Source organism: Hibiscus syriacus, unplaced genomic scaffold (assembly GCF_006381635.1).
Source record: "Hibiscus syriacus cultivar Baekdansim isolate YM2019G1 unplaced genomic scaffold, ASM638163v2 tig00002793_pilon, whole genome shotgun sequence".
In the NCBI taxonomy this organism is placed as follows: Eukaryota; Viridiplantae; Streptophyta; class Magnoliopsida; order Malvales; family Malvaceae; genus Hibiscus; species Hibiscus syriacus.
In genome coordinates, this window is record NW_024061944.1 from 2345326 (window position 1) to 2360845 (window position 15520).

Consider the following 15520-nt stretch of genomic DNA (forward strand, 5'->3'; position numbering starts at 1 on the left):
TCGTAAATCATCGTTCGGAGCTTCGCGGGGAAAGGCAAATGTCGTTCCTGTTTTCTTTCGATTCCGATCGCTTACGCTTACGCCTCCGTCGTCGTCTCGTCTCACCGCCTTCGCCATTAGCATCACCGTCCTCAGGCGCTCGTGACCTAACCCGTGGGTTGAAGCATCATCTTTGTTTTCGTCGATCGCCGGTGGTTAAGGTTTCGAATAATAATTTGGGTTGATTTAAGTTGTTTTGTATTGAATATTGGGATATTGTGGATTGATTTAAGTGTATTATTGCTCAGGGGAGAATCGACCGTTCAAAATGGCCCCCATCACCGCCGCACATGCCGTTACGCGTCGGTAGTGCGTGTGGGGTTTCTCTGTCGGTCCAGGAAGCTTCTGAAACCGGTCTAGCCTGATTGAATCGATCCAGTCGAATAGGGTCTGGTTGATCTGACCGAGTCAACCCGGACTGAGTCATCTCTTCTGAGTTAACTCGTCAGAGTCAACTCGTCTGAGTTAACCTGTTAACTTTGACCGTTAACTTTGACCCAAAAATTCAACTTTTCCAAAAAGCCCTATTTTATGTTTTTCGATATCCTAAGTCCGAATCCGAAGTCTGTTTTGCTAAATTCTCACCCGATAGCATTTTTCAATATTTTATCTTCGGATTCAAGTCGTTTTCTCATTTAAGTTCAGTTTCTAACGTAAATTCGTTTGTTATGTATCCGAGGAATTATTGGACATTGAATTAAAGTTTGAGGATGATCGAATGGATTTTAAATGATCGATCGATATGGCACGAAAACTGATGTAATACTCTACTACTTTTTGTATGCTTTTCGGAACTCACTGATAAATGATAAATGCATGAATCCAAAAGATTGATCCATTAGGTGTAGTTAACTATCATTGGACTCAGACAGAAATTGGAATAAAGATGGAACATTGTATAAGACTCTGACTGCTCGAAAAAGAAATTGGTAGACTGATCGGAAATAAATCTCAGTTCAATGATTTAATCAATAAATCAATCAATCTCAGAACACGTAAATTCTGATTAATATTGTTAAAGGTTAAATGTTGGAAATATTTGGATAAGAAATTACCAAAAATAACATTATGGGGTAAAATTATGAAAATGCCCTTATAATGAAAAAAAGACCAAGACTTCCCCTAGTGGTGAAAATAACCTCCAGTGATCAATTGAGCAAAGTACTTTAAACTCTAAAGGAACTAGAATACTTTAAGCCTAAGTTATCAGAAGTAATGCCACTGACAGAATTGAATGAAATAACGATAATACCCTTAAAGAGTAAAATAGACTATGGATGAACATGATAATGGAGACGACTTGAGAACTTAAATTATGATCCACTTGAATCTTGGAATCACTGATTAAATTCATGATTTAATTGGAATGCCCCTGAAGTGTAATATGATTCAAAGCACGTCCAAGCTCTGGAATAACTAAATACCCTTAGCTTTGAAATGAACAAATCAACCTTTTATACCAATATGACTATATTATATGACCAAGTAAACGGAATGGAAGTATTGTATGTATTGGAATTTCGAAAACGATAGAATTTATCTGGAAACTCTGAAGTGACTAGGATAAACTTGACTATTAAATGACCTAAGTAACCTCAATGACGTAGGATTAAGTGAGTGACTTGGATAAGTCTAGAAACGATGATGAACTTATATGATGTATCGTCCCAAAGGGTTATAAACCACAAATCAAGTACGTCAACATTTCCTGATATCGTTACAATGTGAAAATAAAATAAAGACCATAGGAATATATGTTTGTCTCCATAAGACCCATTCAACGATGATTATGAAGATGACCAATAGACAAGAGTTGTTTGTATTAAAGAGTGAATACCCTTGAAGTGCAACGATTTGACCGGTTGACAAACATCATTGCTAGGATTTGTACAGTTCGAGTTAACTCGATATTTTGATAGATCGACACAAATCGTAAATGCCTTGAATATTCATTTCTCCCTTATTAGCTCAAATCACTAAGAATTCTCCGTAAACCTAAAGCCCAAAATGCCTTTGATTTCCTGAATAATGGAATTACTCATGTCATTCATGAAAACACAAGTAACTCCGATGCATAGGATTCTGAATACCTTTCTGATTGCATAGTGCCTCCTAAAAATATATGAATACTTTATGATCCTGATAAATCACGTTCTGAATAACTGATGAATTTATCAGCTATCAAAACCTATTATGAGGATCTCATTTCTGAATATAATCAGTTTATAGAAGTTTCATAACTCCCTATCTGATAAATACCAATCGCATCCGAATAATATCTGGAACCTCTAGTGTGTTCCCTGATCATATAGATGTTTTCTCTGATTTCTGTTCTGATCTCTGATCTCTGCTCATATTTTTTATATCTATGTTTACTGACTGAAATTATGTTTATACGGAGTACTCTAGGACTTTGGTATGACTGAAGACTCTTGTAGGTTCAGTCGCTGCTGGTAATTCCTTGTATAGGTTCAACACCGACTGATAATTCCTTATGGACCTAAGACAACCCTTGGGTAGGCTCTGTGGCCCTGAGATCTTTCTTGGGTAGGCCTTGTGACCCCGAGATTCTTCTTGGGTAGGCCTCGTAGCCCTGAGAACTTTCTTGGGTAGGCTTTCAGGCCCCAAGGTGCTCTATTAGGTTATTCAGTTTAGGGGAACTACATATGACGTTTGGTTGGAGGGTTTTACTACTATTTTAAACATATGTTTTAAATTCTTATTATTTTAAAAAGATATGTATTTTTCACTGGTTTTGCGGGAACACACTAGACACCCTATTCCGATCTCCTGAACCTGGTTCTCTGAATGTTTCCTCTGAACTGTAATCTTTATTTCTGTTACTCGAAGAAATATCCATAGAAACTTAGCTCATTCTGAAAACCTGTAGACGTTTGGATCGATAAGAAAGTTTTATGCTTACCTGTTATCTGCATGTTCTTCAGCATCATCTGGTAGTATTGTATTATTGAGCTTCCCAAAGATCACTTTGTTACTAACCCTTTTCAGGTTAAAAAGATTGAACCAGTGCAACTATCGACATCAATAAAGAATTTCCCCCGGCGTTACTTGCAGAGTACGATGCATGTGTTTAGGGGGCATGTAGATGTTATTCTGTTTTTTATATTCGAGTCTTAACGTGTATGATTTTAATTATGTCTGTAATTTATGAATGATTTTTCGAACTTGTATTTTAATTATAAATGGTTTTATGATTTTACACATTTTAAAAGAAATTTTAAATTTTTCCGAGATTTTTACTGTGTGCCGCTCCGGTGGCCCTAATATAACATCTTAGATCGGATGTGGTCACCCACATCGGTCTGTGGGTGTTACAAATAATTTATTATTTTGTATCTTATGATACATTTTTAAATTTTAAATAGTACTTTTAAAATATATTTTAATATTTTTATTATTTTATACAAATAATCACTTTTATTGTGTAGATAAGATCACACACTTGCAATTAAGAGAAAAATAAATAAGGGTAAACTATATCATTGATCACTTAACTATTTAACCTTTTACTTTTACTATTGTTCTTTCAATTTTGTCAACTAAATCACTTAACTATTTAATTTATTCAATCAATCCACTTGTCGTTAATATCTAACAGTAATGCTGACGTGTCAATTAATAAAATCGACATAATTATACATTTAGCCATCAATACTTATACATCCTATCAATTTGGTCTTAAAATAAATTTAATCCACCAATTAGATGTGTCACCAAATAGAACAAATGGGCATAAGGATTTAAACCTAGGTCATTGGGATTAGCTTGTGCACGCCTTACCACTAACCCAAGCACCATTTTTGTGTCATTACTTTTACAATACCATATATATTCTAGTAAGTGCTAGTAAAAGTTTAAGATAAAAATAAAAATTAAATTTAAGATTTATATATTTTAAAAATAAATTTAATATTTTCTTTTTCACATTTATAATTAAAAAACTATATATAATTTGAACTTGAATTTTTTAATTTAATTTTAAAAATTTCAATTTCAAATTATATATGAATTATATATAATCTTTGAGTCAATAATTAAAAATATACGGAATTGTATAATTAAAAACACAAACATGGAGCTTAGCTCAATGGGAAGGCATGCACAAGCTAATCCAGGGATCTAGGTTTGAACCCTCTTGCCCCTTTTGTTCTTCTTTCTTCATTTCTTATTTGGTTTTCATTCAATCAAATGGTGACACATGTCACCATCTGGTTGGAAGATAAATATATAAATTATAGGAAAAATATTTAATCTAATGGTGACATGTGTCACCATCTAATTGGTGGATTAAATTTATTTTATGACCAAATTGATAGAACATATAAGTATTGATGATTAAATATATAATTATACTGATTTTATTAATTCTCACATCAACATCTCCGCTAGATATTAAAGGCGAGCAGCTTGATTGAATAAATTAAATAGTTAAGTGGTATGATTGATAAAATTAAAAGATCAATGGTAGAAGTAAAAGAGCTGAATAGTTAAGTGGTAAATGCTATAGTTTACCAAAAAATAAAGGAAAAAGAGAATCAATTCAGATTACACAGTTAACACCTCACCCTCCTCCTAAGACTTTCCGGTCTATACATATTAGATTGATTATTTTTCTAAGATGTGATTTAATCATATTATAATTATAAATAATCAGTAATAGAATTGGTTGAATAAAATATATGCTAAACAAGAAAATTGTGCATAACCAATTCAAATTTCCCAAATAACTCACAAAGTCTGAGAATCTCAACAAACCGGTATCTTTCTAGATGTAGATGGTAAAAGACATATGATGAACTTATAGTCTAATATTTCCAGGATCCATCGACTCGAAGATAAGTTTTACCCCAAACCCCACCTTGAAATGGAAATGAGAAGACTGATATATCTTCCAATCTTTTTATTACTATATATTTTGTGAACCTTAATGGAAGAACCACTGAACAAGTTTGTTTATTGAGGAACCAACTTCAATGAAGCTCATAATTATAATTAGAGCTTATTGAGGAACAGATTTGCTTTTCAATTCTAAACCACTAAGCAAGTTTCGGAAAATAAGAAGAAGAAATATATTACATTGATTAACCACGATAGGAAAATTTACAGAGAAACCCGGAAGGAAAGCACGATTCATAGTGGTTCACAAAAGTTGCAATTCTTTTGTTCCATGAACAATATCGAAGAAAAGGAGGCAGTAACACCACAAAATAGAGACTTCTCCGATCTCCCTTTCCCCGTCGTCTATATACAGTGCCAAATAAACAAACCAGATGCATCATCAATAGGCCACCGGTTTTGGTTTAAATTTCAATAGTAAAATAAAAACAGATGGCAAGTAGCCAATCCTTTCCGAAGAACCAGCTTCAGTTCACCAATTCAGATACCCATCCAACATCAGGACCCGACCCTGTTGGTTGAAGACGGCCAAGAAAATTTTCCTTGCTCAGCTTCGCATACATCCTTGCCCTTAAGTCTCTCCCAGACTCCACTCTCTCCATCGCAGGTTCCTCTTCGAAAGCGTTGCATTCCCAGAAGTCACACTTGCCGAGGCTAGACCGAGTCGGTGTACGGGTTGGAGTTGAAGGAGAGCTGCAAAAGCCTGGTGGGAGTGTGGAACCACGAGGAGAACCGAATCCCGATCCCATTTGCAGTCCTGGGAACAGGCACAACTCATTTTGGCCTTACCAAGCTGCAGACTTCGCATAAAAGCACCAAGTTCATTCACTGAATTAAATGAGACCCTGGGTGACGTAGCAGGTGATTCAGAAGATGAGGATAAAGGAGGCGAAGCCAAAAATGGAAGTTGGTGAAGAACCAAACTCCTGACGGTGGCGCATGGGAAAACCAACATGATCCAAATCACCTGAACCAGATCCATTTCCTATCGGGTTCTGCTGTGGCAACACCCGAAGCTGTTCCGGCGTGTGAGCAAAAACAAACCCTTATTTTACAACTGGTTCCGTCCTTGCAAGGCAGAGTACGATAACGAGCAGGGTGGAGCCAACACTCGAAAACGCCGTGAGCGAACTCACAGGAATCGCCTCTTTTACAGTTTCCTTGGCGAAAGTCGGGGCAAGCAGTTCCGGAGTAATGAAACTTCCTCGGGTCCCTTCTTCGGGCCTTCTCACCAGGGTGGGCGTACGGACACTCGGTCCAGTCATGTGACCTTCCACGCGCGCACCTCCTCACCTTGAACTCGTACATCCGAAAATGTTCGCATGAAAATGCATCGACGGGTAAGTCTGAATCCTCACTCATCGACTCCGACTCGTTGTCGTTTGACGGTAGATAACGGCGGATATATGCGAGGTAATCAACGGGACAAGGACTATTAAGTGCATTGCTGCAGTTAAAGTTGACTGATGGAAAGCTAACTGAAAGTATTTCGATCCTGCGATTTAGTCGGATTGATTCTCCGATTATCATTCTTGGACATCGATATCTAAGTCTAAGAAGAGCAGCAGCTCTCTTGATTATAAACTGGTTCTCCAACCCCTAATTGTTCCCTGTTAATCATGGTTGAGTTAAAAAAATTCTCACGTCACTCTACGATTTGAAAATATTACTCCTTTCGGGGTGAAAAGTAAATAATTAAATACTACTTCTTTCCGGAAAAAAATAATGCGAATGAATATAGGAGAAAAAAATTAACGTCGGTAAAATATAATTAAGAGGAAAGTACTGCTTAATTGTAGTTATATGACTGGGATAATTAAAAAATTTAATTGTATTAATAGTTTTTTCCCACACATATGTGCATTGTATATAACTATGCATACACATTTTTAATCATTTTTTAAAATTTTTAAATAATGGTTGATTGTTTTAATAAACGAGGCTAAGCTTTAGTAATACAGTTGGCCGAGGGGCCAAGGAAATTTGTGATTTAAGCTTATCTCATCTCTTTGGCGTGGTTTTTGGACTTTGGGTAAAATGCGTCTCCATCGGGTGATTCTAGACCGTCTCTCTGTGAGTTGAAAACTAATTACTTGTCCACTTGGGCCCTCTTGATATTTTGAGTAGTTGTCTCTACGCTCTGAATAAGTAGTGTAAAATATCATGAGATCGACTGTATTTATTTATATCATTGTTCCATAAGTTTTTAACTTTAATATTTTTTTGTCAATGTTTTTATCGTTTTCTTTTTTTTTAAATTTTATTTAGTCAACGAAGATATTAATTTTAATACTAATTATCAATTGTTGGTGATCATTAATTCTTTTTTATATTATATTATATTATATTGTTTATTTTTTTTTCTTAATTTTGATAAAAAATATTTGTTATTGTGACATATTTTTCTTTATTCTTGTGACTAGTGGCGGACTGACATTGGTTTTAAAACGAACACGTTTTCACTGTGAAATTTCTTGAAATTTGAATTTTCTTCTTTAAAATTCAAAATTTTCTTTTATTAATATATATGTGTTCATCCTAAAATTTATGATGATCACCCTGAAATTTTATCGTATAACCTATATATAAAAACTATATTGTTAATATATGTGTGTCTACCCTAAAAAAAATTCTAAATATGCCGCTGCTTGTGACACATATTTTCTCTACTCTTGTGGCAATATTCTTATGACTTTTAATACATTTTTTGCAAACCTTTGTAGTCATTTTAGTGCTTGCACAAAAACTTCATGACATTTGTTTTTTTATTGGTTTATCGGTAGTCATGTATAGTCAAATATTTTCTTTGGTAAAAGGTTGTTTGTTGATATAATCAGAATTGTGTATCGAAACAGCCTCATAGATAATTTGTTTCCCTTACTACTTCTTATTACTTTGTAAAACATCTCGTTTGACATAAATAATAAGTTTTATGAATATTACTGGTTCTTTTGATGTTGATAAAAGAATGTTCCATTTTTATATATTTGAGTTTAATATTTTTATTTTTATATGAATTTTTTATGATTATTGTCTCCAATTTTTTTATATTCAAATGCATTATAATTCTAATTCTTTTTGTCTTCCATTGTTTTAATAATGAATTATAGTTATCATTGTTAAAAATTAAGATGAAGTCAATCCAATGAAAAAGGTTGTATAAAATTTACCTTGATAAAATGTTTTAAGAAGTCACAAAATAATTACATTTGTTTATAATTAATCAGGTGTAATTGTATACAATTAATTAAATGTAAAATATTTTATAATGATTATAATTAATAAATTTCAAAAAATAAACGCAATTATACTTAAAGTGTTTTAATCATATTCTTCAATTATTTAAATAGACGAGGCCGAAAACAATTATGCGTGTAATTTTTTTTAACAATGGTAACTAGGGATGGCAATGGGTCGGGTCGGGTTTTTGAGCCACCCGACCCGACCCGAGAAGAAAGGGTTCTCCACCCGTGACCCGACCTGACAAAATTAATGTTTCACCCGACCCGACCCCGACCCGACCCGAATATATGACTTAGAAACCCGATCCGACCCGACCCGACCCGAAATAATAATAAAAAATTTAATTCAATGAAAACAGTGACTTAATTGAAAAAAATTATATATGGAGGGATATTATTGTAATTATCCCTAAATATATAAGATTAAATTATATATATTTTTCGGGTCGGATTTTTTTTACCCTAAACCCGACCCGAACAGTGCATTTAAAAAACACCCGACCCGACCCGAACCCGAATTTTTTTTTAAAAAAAATCCGACCCGATCGGGTCGGGTCGGGTCGAAACCCGTCGGATTCGGGTTGAGTTGCCATCCCTAATGGTAACCGGATCTTATTAATGATAGAATGAATTAAAATTACAACGTATTAGAATAAATAGATAAATTTGGAGATAATAGTCACTAAAATACTCAAATGAAAGTAAATAATAAACCTAAAAATATGAATAAAATTAAATCATTCCATTGAGAATGACGACCAATATCAAAACTCAATAACCTTCATACAAAATCATTATCTCTGTTGAATGAGACGTTTGACGAAGTGATAAAAGAGTGGAGAGCAAACCAAATAATCTGGTAGGTTGCTTTGCTACACAATTCTGATTACATCGGTAAACAACCCTTTTACCAAAAGAGGGAATTTGACTATATGTGACTATCGACTAACCAATTAGAAAATAAATGTCGTGATGATTTTTTTTGCGAGAACCAAAACGACCGCAAAGGTATGCAAAAAACGTACCGGAAAAAATAAGGATCGTGTCACAAGAGCAGAGAAAAATCATGTCACAAGAACATAGATACTTATTCAAAATTACAAAGACTCAATAAAAAAACATAATATAAAAAAATAAAAGAATTAATATTCCCCGGCAGTCAACAACCAACATTAAGATTAATGTCGCCGCCAGCTAAACAAAGATCAAAGAAAAATAGATTCTGACACAAAAATATTGAAAAAAAAAACTAGGTTTGAGAGAAAAGGGAGAGGACTAGGGTTTAGATGTATAAAACATTTTAAATCAATTCTGCATGTAATTAAATCGTAAATTCGATATTTTTAATGTCATTCTATTTTAAAGTTTTGTCATAGTTAATCCAGATTGATCCGGATTTTACACTTGACTCTAGTAGGTGAATCTTCTAATAATAATTTTTTACATACACAATGACTCGAACTTAAGACGTTACTTAAACGATATCAAGCTACTTACCGCTTGAACCAACTCGTTAATATAAATTATATATTAATTGTTTTAATTATTTATTTATTTTTCGCCGGCCGCCGGTCATGGGTGGTGGTCCACAACAAAAAACCGTTTTTTAAGGAGCTCTTCTTCTTCTTTACTCAAAAGTCCAAGTGTGTTTTTAAAACCCGAGCTTTAGAGAATAGTAGATCTAAAAAAATATTTTCGAAAATAAGGGCCTCATCTCATTCATCGGCCGAAAACTTTGATGTTTTTGAGCGAAAACAACACAACAACGCATGCAAGTCACCAACGAAACGAAAAAAGGTTCTACCTTTGTTATATTTCTTTGCTGTTCGAAAAGGTACAAGTGCTTCCTCTCCTCTGTATTTTTCTAGTACTCTAGTAAGATTTCTGTGGTAATCTTTTATGTATTGTGGATTTTTGCGTGTCTTTTTTCCAATGGGTTCTGATTACATATTTATAGGAATAAAATCCTATTTTTAGGTATTTATAACCGAATAAAACTCTAATGCAATCTTGTTGTGTTTGTTGGTGATGACCGAGACTCTAGCGCCGGATGGTTCGGTAGGTTGAAACGTGTTGGTTGGAGTCCCACACGTCCACGATCTTGGCTTGGTTTGTTTTTGGGTGTTCATGTGACCACGACGCCGAGAAAACTGGTGTTGTTGAGAGGCGTACGGCTGTGGGGGCTCTCGTGAAGCTTGCGGCGCTGAGGATGAATCTGTTAGGGTTCTGGAAACCCTACACGTTTGGACTCACGCGTTTGGGTTGTGTACAGTTGGGCTTCGTGTAACAGGCCTGCAAATGTAACAGATTTGTGTGTACATACGTATGCACCATATGTAAAAAAAATATATATATATAAATTATAATGTAAATATATTATATAATGTTAAAGGATAAAATTTGGTGTCTTCAGCTGCCCCTCTTTGCTCATTATCGTGTAACGAAAATAGAGCAAAGATTAAAAGACACAAATTTTGTCTATATCGAACATTCTCTGTCGTAGAGTTGAAATTGTCGAAATGACTCCCTCTCCGTGAGGTTAAGTTTAAACTGGAAAATGATGAGCACGAAATCCCTCGTCGTGAAGTTGAAAACGAGCTCAAAGCTTTTGACAATTGGTCTCTGAATCGTCTTCTAGCTCAAGATACTTCGTCGTGAAGGTGGAACTTGACCTGAAAACTTCGATATGATGTGTTGCAGATGACTCCTTCGTCTGAAATTGAGTCAATCTGTTTGTGAAGTTGGAATTGGCTATGGAATTGAGAAATTGTTTGCTGACAGTCGGTCGTCCCTTAGCTGGGAAGTCGAGCTTGTGCTGTCTTGAGTTCAATATCCTTCGCTGTGAAGTTGAAATTGGCTCTGACATTGAGAAGTTGTTTGTTGACAGTCAGCGGTCCCTTCGTGGTGAAGTTGAACTTGTACTGTCTTGAGTACAAAATCCTTCGTTGTGAAGTTGAAATTGGCTCTGAGTTGGAGAAATGTTTGGTGAAAACCAGCGGTCCCTTCGTCGTGAAGTTGAACTTGCGTTGTCTCGAGTCCAATATCCTTCGTTGTGAAGTTGAAATTGGCTCTGAATTTGAGAAATGTTTGTTGACAACCAGCGGTCCCTTCGTCGTGAAGTTGAACTTGCGTTGTTTGGAGTCCAATATCCTTCGTTGTGAAGTTGAAATTGGCTCTGAATTTGAGAAACGTTTGTTGACAACCAGCGGTCCCTTCGTCGTGAAGTTGAACTTGCGTTGTCTGGAGTCCAATATCCTTCGTTGTGAAGTTGAAATTGGCTCTGAATTTGAGAAATGTTTGTTGACAACCAGCGGTCCCTTCGTCGTGAAGTTGAACTTGCGTTGTCTGGAGTCCAATATCCTTCGTTGTGAAGTTGAAATTGGCTCTGGGTAAAACCTGCAAAGATATGCATATATGCGATGGTATGGATATCATGCTCTTAGGTATGCCTAAAATGTATGGGCAACATATGTTATTCTGGGCTCTGGAGAGAAATCTTGATTTCTGGTGGCCTGTCGTTGTTGACTCTTTGATTTTGAAAGCTTGAAGTTCCGATCTCTGATCTTGAATTCTTCAAATGTTTGAATCTGATGTGCACATACTGGGTTTTTTTTTTTTGGAGATGCTCCTCAACCATCTCAAGCATGTGCATGAGCCTTGATCGGCTTCTGGGTACCTGTACTTTTCAATGAATCTTTGTACAGTAATATGCGATTATCTTTCATAAAAAATAAATAAACCATTAGGTTTAAATCTAATTCAAGATGCTCGAAAGGAATTGGAGGAAAGATGGTCTTTATTCATAAGGGAGGAGAAGAACAAATAATACATGGCAAACATTCTAGAAGACGAATACACAATGATGTGTAAATGAATGTCTTAGATCTCGATAACGTGGGCACTTCTGAGCTGAAAAGCCGTTTGGTGACTTTGAATGCAGCCTTTGCCAAAGGATCTTTGAAAATGCGACAACGTTTGGGAGGGTGCAATATTTCTCCGATTTGTTGAGTTCGTAGAAGATTCATGTGCCGGGATGTTTCCACCGTTAATATCCAAATCGCCCTTTCCGGGTTTTCAACTTGGACCCATCCTTGGTTGCAAGACGCCCTTTGCGGGTTTTCATCTTGAACCCACCTTATTTTCTCTTATTTTTTCCTTTTTTTTTTCCTTTTTCAATTTAGGGCGCCCTTTCGGGTTTTCACCCTAAACGTTCTTCTCTTTTTGTTTTTTTGTTTTTTTTTGTTTTTTTGTTTTTTTTTTTTTTCAACTTAGGACGCCCTCTCGGGTTTTCATCCTAAGCGAAGTATTTCTTGACTGCGTCCGAGTTAATGGGATGTGGCAGCTCAGGTCCGTCCATTTCAGCCAGGATAAGGGCTCCTCCGGAGAAAGCCTTCTTCACGACATAAGGTCCTTCCCAATTTGGCGTCCATTTTCCTCGGAAATCTTTCTGGACTGGCCAAATTCTTTTTAGCACTAGATCCCCTTCACGGAATATTCTCGGGCGCACCTTTTTGTCATGTGCTCGGATCATTCGTTTCTGATAGATTTGACCATGATGAATGGCTTTCAGTCTTTTTTCATCTATCAGATTAAGCTGATCATATCTGGATTGTGCCCACTCTGCATCATCCAGTTTGACTTCTGACAAGACCCTGAGAGACGGAATCTCGACTTCAATGGGTAGCACTGCTTCCATTCCATAGGCTAGTGAAAATGGAGTTGCCCCAGTCGAAGTTCGTACCGAGGTTCGATAAGCGAACAAAGCAAAAGGCAACTTCTCATGCCAGTCTTTGTAAGTTTCAGTTGTTTTTTCCACTATCTTCTTAATATTTTTGTTTGCTGCTTCTACTGCTCCGTTCATCTTTGGTCTGTAAGCAGTGGAATTGTGATGTTTTATGTTGAACTGTTCGCAGGCAGCACTCATCATCTTGTTGTTCAAGTTTGTTGCGTTATCGGTGATAATCTTTTCAGGTAGACCATACCCGACATATAATTTCTTTTTTCAGAAACTTGCAAATAGTGGATTGAGTGACACTGGCGTATGACGCAGCCTCTACCCATTTCGTGAAATAGTCAATTGCTACGAGAATGAAACGGTGACCATTCGAAGCCTTCGGATGGATTTGCCCGATAACGTCCATGCCCCACACAGAGAAAGGCCATGGTGACGTCATTACATGAAGCGGATGGGGTGGAACATTTATCTTGTCTCCATAAATCTGACATTTATGACATCTCCTAGCATAGTTGATGCAATCACTTTCCAGTGTGGACCAAAAATATCCGCATCTCATTATTTGTCTTGACATCATATGCCCATTTGCATGTGCTCCACAAACTCCATCATATACTTCTTCCACTATCATTTTTTGCCTCTTCAGCATCGACGCACCTTAACAGAACTTGGTTATGGCTTTTCTTGTATAAAACCTCTCTGTCAATGACGTATCCAGCTGCCAACCTTCTAAGGGTTCTTTTCTCGATTTCAGTGATTTTTTCTGGATAACTCCGATGCTTGATATACTGCAGAATGTCGTAGTACCAAGGCTTAGTGTCTTTCACTTCTTCAATTTGGTAGCAATGAGCTGGGTACTCATACGACTGCATGTTAATTGGCATCATTTCAGACTCCCCGCCAGCCTTGAATGTGGCTGCCAAGGTAGCTAGAGCGTCAGCCATTTGATTTTCTTCTCTAGGCACGTAGTGGAAGGTGACTTCGTCGAACTCTTCGAGCAGATCCAACACTAGTTTTCGGTACTCTAACAGCTTTATATCCTTGGTTTCCCACTCTCCTCGGAGCTGATAGATTACTAAGGCTGAGTCTCCATACACCAGTAAAGTCTTTATATTTTGCCCCAGTGCAGCCCGAATTCCCAAGACACAGGCTTCATATTCTGCCATGTTATTGGTACAATCAAAGTTCAGTCTGCTGGTAAATGGGTAGTGACTCCCTTCTGGGGAGACTAGAATTGCCCCGATGCCATGTCCTAGTGCATTTGATGCCCTATCGAAGTGCATTCTCCAGGAACTGTCCGTTGAAATGCTTGCTTTCTCTAAAGATATGGCCATTAAGTCTTCGTCTGGGAAATCAAAGTCCAGCGGCTCATGGCTCTCATCAGTTCTGCTTGCCAAAAAATCGGATATGGCGCTGCCTTTTACCGCTTTTTGGCTCACGTATTCGATGTCAAATTCAGACAAAAGCATCTGCCATCGGGCTAACCTTCCGGATAGAGCAGGTACACCCATCATGTATTTTAGTGGGTCTAACTTGGAAATTAGCCAAGTAGTGTGATACAACATGTATTGTCGAAGTCTTTTTGTAGCCCATACCAGGGCACAACAAACCTTCTCAATAGGAGGATATCGGACCTCCCAATCGGTGAACTTCTTGCTTAAGTAGTAGATGACTCTTTCCTTCTTCCCAGACTCGTCGTGTTGACCCAGGACACACCCCATGGAGCTCTCGAATATGGAGAGATACAAAAATAGAGGTTTTCCTGGGATAGGGGACATCAGGACAGTAGTGCGAGATAAGTACTCTTTTACCTTCTCAAATGCAATCTGACAGTTTTTATCCCATGCTCCAGGGCTATTCTTTCGGAGGAGACGAAAGATGGGGTCACATTTGTCGGTTAACTGAGAGATGAACCGAGCTATGTAGTTTAGTCTGCCCAGAAAACCTCGGACTTCTTTTTGGGTTCGTGGTGGAGGTAGATTCTGGATAGCCTTAACCTTATCAGGATCGACCTGTATGCCTCTCCTGCTGACTATAAAGCCTAGTAGTTTTCCAGATGTTACCCTGAAGGTACACTTGCTAGGGTTTAGTCTCAGTTGGAACTTTCTCAATCTCTGGAAGAGCTTCCTTAGATTCTTGACATGTTCACTCTTGGTCTGTGCCTTGACAATCATGTCGTCGACATAAACCTCGATTTCTTTGTGCATCATGTCGTGGAACAAGGTCACCATAGCTCTCTGATATGTTGCCCCAGCATTCTTTAATCCGAAAGGCATCACTTTGTAACAGAAAGTTCCTCACATTGTGACGAAAGTGGTCTTCTCCATGTCTTCGGGATGCATCTTGATCTGATTGTACCCCGAAAATCCATCCATGAATGAAAAGTAGGCGTTCCCGGCCGTATTGTCCACCAGAGTGTCTATGTGTGGCAGAGGAAAGTTGTCCTTGGGACTGGCCTTATTAAGGTCCCGGTAATCGACACACATGCGTACTTTCCCGTCCTTCTTTGGCACAGGCACTATGTTGGCCACCCACTCAGGGTATTTGGCTACTTGGAGAAAACCGGCATCAAATTGCTTCTTGACTT

The 15520-nt window shown here is 37.1% G+C and overlaps 1 pseudogene; it reads right to left on the bottom strand.

Moving 5' to 3' along the window:
• Positions 1-5029: 5029 nt before the first annotated feature.
• On the bottom strand, positions 5030-6559 carry LOC120150909 (annotated as a pseudogene).
• Positions 6560-15520: the final 8961 nt, after the last annotated feature.